The following is a 9,249-nucleotide window of genomic DNA, read 5'->3' as shown; positions in this document are numbered from 1 at the left end:
CTAGAACCACAGTGTTCAACAGATTCATTGCTTGAACATGACCTCAACGACAAAAAGATGCGCAGCTCAGCAGTTGGGAGGTGGTGCTTGTCGACGATGTCTTTGTGCAGACGGATTGTCTGTCCCCTTACAAGGTGAGCTTTGATGTTTTTTAGTATGTGCGGCGCATCTGCTACAAAGAGCTTGCGGTTGTTTTCTCCTGCACATGAATGCCTATACAGGATACAACGGCGCTGCCACCACGGGGCGCTGATATGCCACACTTTCTCCATAAAACTTGACTACAACGGCCCATGCCTGAAACAATGGCGTCCACGGAGATTCCGATGCCTTCGCACTTTTCAATTATGGTAAAAACCATGTCCTCCAGTGCGTCAGGAGAGACAGAATCTCCTGCGTATAACAAAGGGTATTAAATTTAGGGGTTAAATTATTAAAGGGTAGTAAATACCTGAACGCTGACACGCAATCGTCTGCTTCCATCTGCTCGACAGCGCAGTCAGCATGAATACGAGCCCATGCGTTGCAAGCTTCGTCCCTTCGGATGATGTCGAAGCATTTGCGGGTGGTATCGTTGTCTGGCCAATCACACTCTGCGTGTTCACACCGAAGTCAAGCCCTGTTAGCTGCATTTCATCCAGAAGAAGGACGCAATGCCGCTCACAAGGCAGCATGGTCGCAACTTTGCACTCACGTGCATCTAGAAGTTCCTCGAGTATACCTGTTTTGAATAGATATTGCGAATGCCGTTACGAACTTAGAGATGTGCTGTAACTAATGTAGTTTAACTACATCACTGTCGCTGTAGTTAAAACGATTTCGCGACTACTAGGACTGAGTTGCTTAACTACATTTGTAACTCTGACATGTTTTACGTGTCCTTATATCTATGATCTCTAGAGCGTAGAAATAGCATGGTGGTTCATGGGGAGGGAGAAGACAGTGAGCTCCCACACTCGGAACAATTGTAGCACAGCACGCGCCCCTCCATGCAATGCTGATGTAGTGATATGCTTTACAATGATACAGACATGGCCTCCAATATGATGATGTACCCTGATTAACACAATGGACATACTTTCTGCGTCATGTGCCGTAGCATTTGTGTATGCAAGCTTGACCACGCAGGTATGCATTTCACGTCTAACCAGTCTAACTCGACCTATTTAACCAATGCTACGACAGCTGACGGTCCTGTTGCAGTACACTGGACACTGAGTGTATCCCAACTGCTCTAGTTAACTACTATTTTTGCAACTAGTTTCTAACTACTTGTCAACTACAATGCATATACTGCATACTGCACATCCCTGTTAGCACCACTGTGAACTTCTAGATAAGTGATCCTTGATACTGCCAGCAAAAATTACCTGTCTTGAACTTGATGTCTTCTATTTTTCACTGGAGCATCCGCTTGCAAGGCAGAGGGAGGTGGTTTTCTCTGATGTAGGCGTAGCGCCTGCGACCACGGGCCAGCCGAATTTTCAAGCTGCTTTTAACCGTCGCACTGCTCCACCGGTTTCCCCTCATGTCCCCGTTTTTTATGCAAGTGAGCTGGTCCTGTGCCAGTTGTCTCCGTGGATCACCTAAAGATATGCACGCATTGATACAGTTTAGGAACTTGCTTAAAAATGTGTAGGCTACACAATCTTCATTATAAAAAAGCTTCACTCACTGCGAAGAGCTGCAGGTTCCATTTCCAACTTGGCTATCTTCTTTTGTGCCAAATTTAGCTTTCGCTGCAACTCTGCCACAGTGTACTCTAGTTCATCTGTTCCGCCTCTGTTCCACGCCTCTGTTACGCCACACATACGGCGGTATGTGTGGTGCTGGACACCCGCTGTTTCCAATGTCTGGTTGAGCATCATTGGAAATGAAGGACACCGATGACAAGCTACCTGCAGCGGAGTCTAACAACATGGTAGAGGCATTAGCACACACCCAGGCATCACTGTACCATTGGGTATTCATACCAGTCAACGTTATGATGCTGCTAGAATCATCAGCTAGTGACCAGTCAAATGAGATGCAATGCTCGGTGGTACCCCTTCACTTTGTGCCACACGAGTGTCTGTAACTAGATGATGCACAACAGTCTATACTTATGCAAGTGTAAAATAAATATATCAGAAATACAAAATAATATGCAGTATGATACATACTCTCGACAGATTCACTAGTGGAAGTGCCACCAGCCATGTGGAGGACGGCATTGTGTGACAGAGATAGTGGACAAGGTTCTGCTACAGCGCCTAGAACACAGATTAAGAGTGAGATGCGGGGACACAAAAGTTACATTATAAAGACTTACAGTGCACTTCAACTTCATCGTGCGATGGAGATATAACATTTGGTCATGCTGCTGCTGTCAAAACTGCTGGAACGAAGAAGGTTCAGGTCCAGTTATCTTATATGGGGTACACGAACGTATCCTAGTAGCACAATTTGTTGCCGGAACGTTGTTGTGACGTTTTACCAACTGTTGGGGTACTTTCATTAGGTGTAGTAGGACGTAAAGCACTTGAAACGGTGACGATGATGCATACTTGCAATTAACCCATGTGTCTATAACGAGTCAACTATACCAAACAACATTCCTCCTGTCGAATCCCACGTTTTCAAGTCAGACTTGTACTACATGGGATATTAACTGAGAGGAATGGATGAGGCCCCCTCCAAAAACCTAGACACATTACGAATATGATGCCTGTAACGTCTTATTTCTTTTCCAAGAAATATCGCTGTAATGCTGTCTCATTGTTGCAGAAATAAAACGCAAATATTGCCTCTACATTGTATTTGTGTTGGAGAAATATGGCTGTACCGCTGTCTCTACGTTGAAGGAAGGGAACAGAAATGTTTCCTCAATACTGTATTTGTGTTGGAGAAATATGGCTGTAATCCTGTCTCAATGTTGCAGCAGTATAACACAAATGTTGCCTCCATATTGCATTTGTGTTGGGAAAATATGGCTGTTGTCCTTTCTCAATGTTGCAGCAACGTAACAAAAATATTGCCTTAATATTACATTTTTGGTTGGAAAAATATAGCTATAACACTGTCTCAATGTTGCAGCAACGTAACACAAATGTTGCCTCAATATTGCATTTCTGTTAAAAAAATATTACTGTAACGCTGTCTCAATGTTGCGCAAATGTTCTCCAGCATTGTTGCTGGCAACGAGTAGTATTGGATAAACACAACTTAACGAGCAAAGTGACACCTTCCTCCTCTCGCACCCCCCCTGTTACCCTCAATTTTGCAATTTCCACCCCCACCCAATTTTTTTTTCGATTTTTTCACCTAAAATCGCTCATACACGCATAAGAACGCGATAATAGAGCGTAGAATATAATTTTCAATTAATAAATTCAATTACTATTCATTCCAACGAGAGAGAGGAGGAAAATATCAAATTCTCGTTAAGTTGTGTTATTCTATAACGAGACACACGAAAAGAAGCGCACATACACATAAATACACTTTCTAAACTCATTTAATAATTCAAGTCATTACTATACATATTCAATTCATTAATGTGTCAGTCCAGGTTCGGTAACAGCATCAGCCCATGGGCGCCGCCATTTGCAAAGCGTCACACCAGGCAGGTCGGAAAGCAACACATCAGGTGGCAGCACCGCTGTCATCATGGGGACTTCCGTGGAATGCAGGAAGAAACAAAACAAAAAAAGTGCTAACGAGGGGAAAACACGCGCGAAAACAGGCACACACACACACAAAATTTTCACCATCGCGAATATGTGCGGGCATGCACCGACGAGAATAGCAACAAGGGTCATTGACAGAATGGTGTACAAGGGAATTGCGAACATGTTTGGGCATGCACGGACAAGAATAATAACAACAAGGGGAAGACTTTCTGCTAATCACAACAAGGTAAATCGACAAACATACACTATTCCAATACACGCTGACAAGTAATCGCAGTTAGGGGGTAGGTAAACGCGACAACAGAAGAAGAAGAAGTATTAAAACGACAACTCACCGACATCCAAGCATATCTGTGTGCACACACACACCGCCCTCCATCTTCTTTACATGACTAAAGAGTTCACCAGCACATCAACGGTCACGATACGAGCGACGCGCCAGATGTCCGCACCCGACGAGAGGAAGACAGAAAACTGAATCTGGCGCCCTCTCCGCGGAGCATACGTCGCACGCGCGCTCGCAGCGCCACCACGTCTGCAGTCGGACGTTTCGGTTTTGGTCTCGTCGGCCTTCACGTCTCGCGCGCTCGCAGCGCCACCACGCCTCTGCCGTCGGACGTTTCGGTTTTGGTCTCGTCGTCCTTCACGTCTCGCGCGCTCGCAGCGCCACTACGCCTCTGCTGTCGGACGTTTCGGTTTTGGTCTCGTCGCCCTTCACGTCTCGCGCATGCGCTTCGAGCACGGTGGTGGTGGTGGTGCTGGTGGATTCGCTTTCGTTCTGACGCCCATTTCCTTACGTTTTTTATTTGGAAGCGCCGTATAAAGGGAGAGCGCGCTATCCGCGCGTTATCATTCAGACCAATACTTGGAAATGTTCAGTTACCACGCTTTGCAAACTTGTAGTCGTATCCACGCTTCTTGGGAAGAGCTGGAGAATGACTGTTTCAGCAAGGAGAGTCCCCGAAAAGTGCTTGTCATCTCTGCTTTTCGCTACGTCATAGACATGGTGGCTTTTGGCAATATAGGAAAGATATCCCCAGGCCCCCTACAGGAAATGGTGCGTCGGATATACGCCCGTTACAAGAACGTCTCTATAAGCGTTCTGGATGGACCCTTCGGAGTGATCAGTGAATTTTTGAAGTCGACGAACACCGAATTCAACTACGTGTCTGCAGACATCGTGGACCTCCTCGCTCGTGCCGTTGCTCATATTAAGTATTCACTGCAGAACCAACATCACCTGCAAGCAGTCTACATTGTCAATTTTGTCACTGATTTATTGAAATACCGTTTAGTCATCGAAATGGAACGCATTAAACAGTCTGAATAACTTTAACGAGACTCTGTTGTTGTTTTTTTCTTTCATGGAAACATCTTTATTGAATCTAAACATATACTCTTCCCTTGAGCAAGTCGATAGATGCTCGCACTCTCTCTGACTTGCTCGATCCACACGAACAGAACATTACGAGAAGATCGGACATGCCAAAAAAGGTACGGGTAATCTTCATCGCAGCGACGTCATTGCGCGGGTCACTGAACCAGCACGATGTCGGAATGGTCATTCTTTTTATACATCCATTCCGCCACCACACTGCCACGATGAGCCGTGCTCCTCCTGTCTTCGTCTTTTTATCGCAGTGTCGACTTTACACTTGACTAACGGGCTAGAGTGATGGTGCAATAGACAGTCGTTTATACGTCACTTTCACCATCGTGCTAGCACGATGACCAACCACCTCCTCTTCCTGCGTTCGCGCGCGCGAAAGACAGAAGCTATATTTCTGAGCTACAATTTTATTATTTTTTTGACTCTCTCGATTATTGTGACAACGCGTGCAGAGACTTGGTCCTTTGTTGTATTACTCAATCCCCGATGACGTTCGAGGGCTCTCTTCCGGGTTTTCCGGTGCTGCAAAAACGAGAGTGTTCTGTTACAATGCATTGAGACACACAGAGCGGAAATTACCCTCGTATTCGCAGCTGCCGTAAGGAAAGGAACGTACGGCGTCGACCAGATAGCGCTTGTCATCGTAGGGGACCAAGCTCTTCTTGACTCTCGAAATGGTGTACATTGTTTGCTTTATGCTCTGGATGGTGCACTGCTTCTGAGAGACTGTCCTTTCATTGAATAGAGAATCTCGGTACACTTCGTGCAATAAGTGTCTCCTCACCACGTCTTTCTTAACTCCTTTCGCTCTCGCAATCTGTTTGTGTGTTCCGGCCAAGAGAATGCTGTACATTTTGGCTCGGATGGCTATGACTTCCTGAATAACTCCTCCTCCCGTTTCGTCTTTGAAGTACCCCATCTGGTTCGCGTGCTCGGCGTTGAAAAGTGGATGGTTCGGTGGGATAGGAGGAGATATCGAGCTCGTGCTGAATTTTCATCAGCTGCTCTACGAGGCTCTCGCACATGAGAGCAAAAATTATACTGTCCGTATCTCCATAGATCAACTGCACTGGACAGGTTAAGCGAGAAAAGAGCGACTCGTAAGTGAAGCTGTACATTCGGACTTTGGATATCTCTAAAATGGCAAAGCCCACGTAAAGGGGGTGCGTGCATTTGACATGACGCTGTTTCATCTCGTACAAGATGCGCTTGTCACTCAGGATGTGGAAATGCTGGAAGTCGACGGAACTAGCTTTTCTGAGCGCGCTTTCTTTGTCGTAGGCTATGGTGTACCTCTTCATGCGTCTCACATTTTGAATCGTTTTCCCGAACGTGCTATTTGTTATGGTCTTATACAGTAAACGCTCGAATTTCGTGGTTGAGGCATTCCTCAATGCGAGGTTTCTATGCACGAAGGCGGACAAAAAATTGTCTTGGCGGAACGAGAGGATGGCGTGAATGTGTTTTATTTTCATGCCCAACCTCACGTAGGGAGCGAGCAGATAATAGTGCACGACGTAACTTTCTTTGTCGTAATATGTCAGTAACAATTTCCTCGTGGGTGGCGCGTTCAGTGCCAATGCCTCCTTCAAGTTCCTTTGGTAGGGGGATAGTTGACCCTCCTCAACGGTTCTGTGTTCGGGTGCCAGAGGGAAGTCCTTCGTGAGCGCGTGCAGTTCTTCGGGATAGGACAGGTCTACCACGTACACGTATCCCACTTCTGAATCGTGAGGAATGTTGAGAAAATCGATATCGCCCCAGCTGGAAGGATCGACCCACTCAAAACCTCCTGTCGGAAGATGGAAAGTCATGGCATAAGCGTACAAACTGTTTACATCTAAGTACTGAATAATTTTTTTCTCTTGTTGGGGGTCGTAATCGTCGCATCCCTCGTGAGTAGCCCGACAATATCTGTGGAAGCTGTTACAAATGCCTCCCATGGTTCCCTTCTCGATCGTTTCGTACATCTCACGATCGCTCATGAGCTCGAGTTTGCCTTTGGTGAGCTTCAGTGCGCTGCTCCACGCGTAACTGGCGAGGGATACGGTGCGTAAGATATCTATCCCATCCGTCTCTAGCGTAATCTTCCTGAAATACAGCACGACGTCGCAGAGCTGACAGGTGTCGAGCGTGACGTAGAGACGCGTGTAATCGCCAAGGTTGCTACATTCAAAATATTCAAAAATATCACGGGCGTACTGATAGTCCTCGTCCGAGATATCTTCATCGTTCAGGTCATTTTTGAAAGCTTCCTTTGGCGGTAGCGCGGGCAAATCGTACGCTTCGAAACTGTCGACGAAGGTGTACGGATAAACGCCTTTCCTTAGGAGACAGCGGAAACGGTCATCAAACATTTGACGCGTACAAAGGAAGGCGCTTTCGCCACCGCTGATAAGTAGCGTTTCCACCAGGTTCGACAAGGAGAGGTTGAAAAACTGTGTGGTATCGCGGAAATGGAGATCGCCAATGCTGAACCCTCGTATTTTTTCAGTGGTAGACGCTAAGATCCACGGTTCTCCCAGATTTAGAACGTGCATGTGGCGGAGAAGGGAGCTCAAATCGTATTGCAGGTTGTGCACTAACACGACAAGTTCTTTGGTGTTACGACACGTAAGGTTACACGTATCACACAGCGTCGCGACAAAATTCGAGGATCCGGGCTCTACAAAACGGGTGTAGTCGTGATGCGACACCTTCCGCGTGTCACGGTTAAATTCTACCCCACAATATTTACAGTGTGTTGCGCATTGGTGACAAAGGTGGTCTTCCGGACTCATGACCAACGGAGAGGGGAGGCGGTTCAACCTATCGATTTGTTCACTAAATCCCTTCAGTGCGAGCAAGCATTTTTCTGGCGGGTTAGGTACCATACAAATACCCATCTGCGTCCATTATTTTTCCATCGCAACTTCGCACTAGAACGATGCAGTACGAGCTCATCCTGTGCGCACTCACTGCGTCCTTAACGAGCGCATCCTTTTCCAAAACGCTTTCCGTGTCCAGTACCGCGAAATAGGGGTAGGGATGCATGTGCTGTATCTTGGTGAAGGAGACGCTTTCTCCCGCTTTTGGCATTTCCAAAATCGTTTCATTTACGTCCCGGCATAGGCGTTCGTGGCGCTCCAACGCCTCTCTCGTTAGATGCCCCTTGGTGCATTTCTCGCAATAAAAATAGTCACTTCGTCCCATGAAAGTGCTAAATTTTCTGATTCCATAGAAATGACCCCTAACCTCGAGCAAATGTACTTTATCCGTATACAGCACAGAGGGAACCCTCCCCGTGCTCACCGTCGACGTTTGCTCGTCGAACACGTAGATGTACACGGAGATTTTGTTTTTTCTCTCCCACAGGTAAATGTCTTCGTAAGTGACTGGGAAGCAGGGCGGCCAGTACGTTACGCGCGTCTCCGGATTCGTATGATCCATGTATTTTCTGTATCTGACGAAATCGTTGGGGTTATTTTTTAGCGGATGTAAGAGCGCCAGCACGCTGTACTTGAAACACTCATTTTCGTGGTTCCACGGTAGCTTGACGTTTGTCAGGATCCTTCTTTTTTTCTTTAAGGACGCGGGAAGTTCGATAGTGCACCCAATCCGCTTCGGTTTCAAACGTATTATTTTTAGGTCGACACATTGAACGTCTCTGGAAGTGAAGCCCGACCCTTCTCTCGAATAGTTTTCGACGCGTTGCGAGGACTCTGCGATGGCAGCATTTAACGCGCCTTCGATTTCTTGACGGTTATAAACCACTCTCATGTGAAGATTTACGTGAAGGAGGTGCGAAGTTATCCCGTCGGTTCCGTCCTTAACCATGAGCGCCTTCGAGCACAGACAAAATTTGAAAGGCATGGGATAAGCTTCCAGGACGCGCATGATTACAGGAGCTATGCTCGGTAGATAGAGTCGCAAATCGTCAACGTTGTCGTCGTGCGGGGAACAGAGAAGCGTGTACCTAGTAGCCGTTCCGTCAAATGCCTCATCTGTGACAAAAAAAAGGAAGGAATCGTCTCTCCGTGACGGAGGGATGATTCTCTACGACGTGTTCTCGTAATTCTACGATTCTGCGACCCTCCACGGGCTCATCTTCCCATCGAAATTCTGGGCTTGCATCTGGTGTTTCAACTCCCACCCACCCAGACAGAGGAATGAAATCTGCATACGACTGATCCCCTTCCCAGATAAGTAGTT

At 46.7% G+C, this 9,249-nt stretch overlaps 1 long non-coding RNA gene across 1 annotated transcript; it reads right to left on the bottom strand.

The window, feature by feature from the left end:
- Positions 1–3,478: 3,478 nt before the first annotated feature.
- Positions 3,479–4,122, bottom strand: LOC135392950 (uncharacterized). Its single transcript, XR_010422326.1, has 2 exons — positions 4,007–4,122; positions 3,479–3,655 (listed from the first exon to the last, which is right to left on the bottom strand). It is a non-coding gene; the product is annotated as an uncharacterized LOC135392950 (long non-coding RNA).
- Positions 4,123–9,249: the final 5,127 nt, after the last annotated feature.

The sequence above is a fragment of the Ornithodoros turicata genome, chromosome 4 (genome assembly GCF_037126465.1).
Source record: "Ornithodoros turicata isolate Travis chromosome 4, ASM3712646v1, whole genome shotgun sequence".
In the NCBI taxonomy this organism is placed as follows: domain Eukaryota; kingdom Metazoa; phylum Arthropoda; class Arachnida; order Ixodida; family Argasidae; genus Ornithodoros; species Ornithodoros turicata.
Note: the sequence above shows the minus strand (reverse complement) of the source record. Positions and strands in the feature narration are given on the sequence as shown.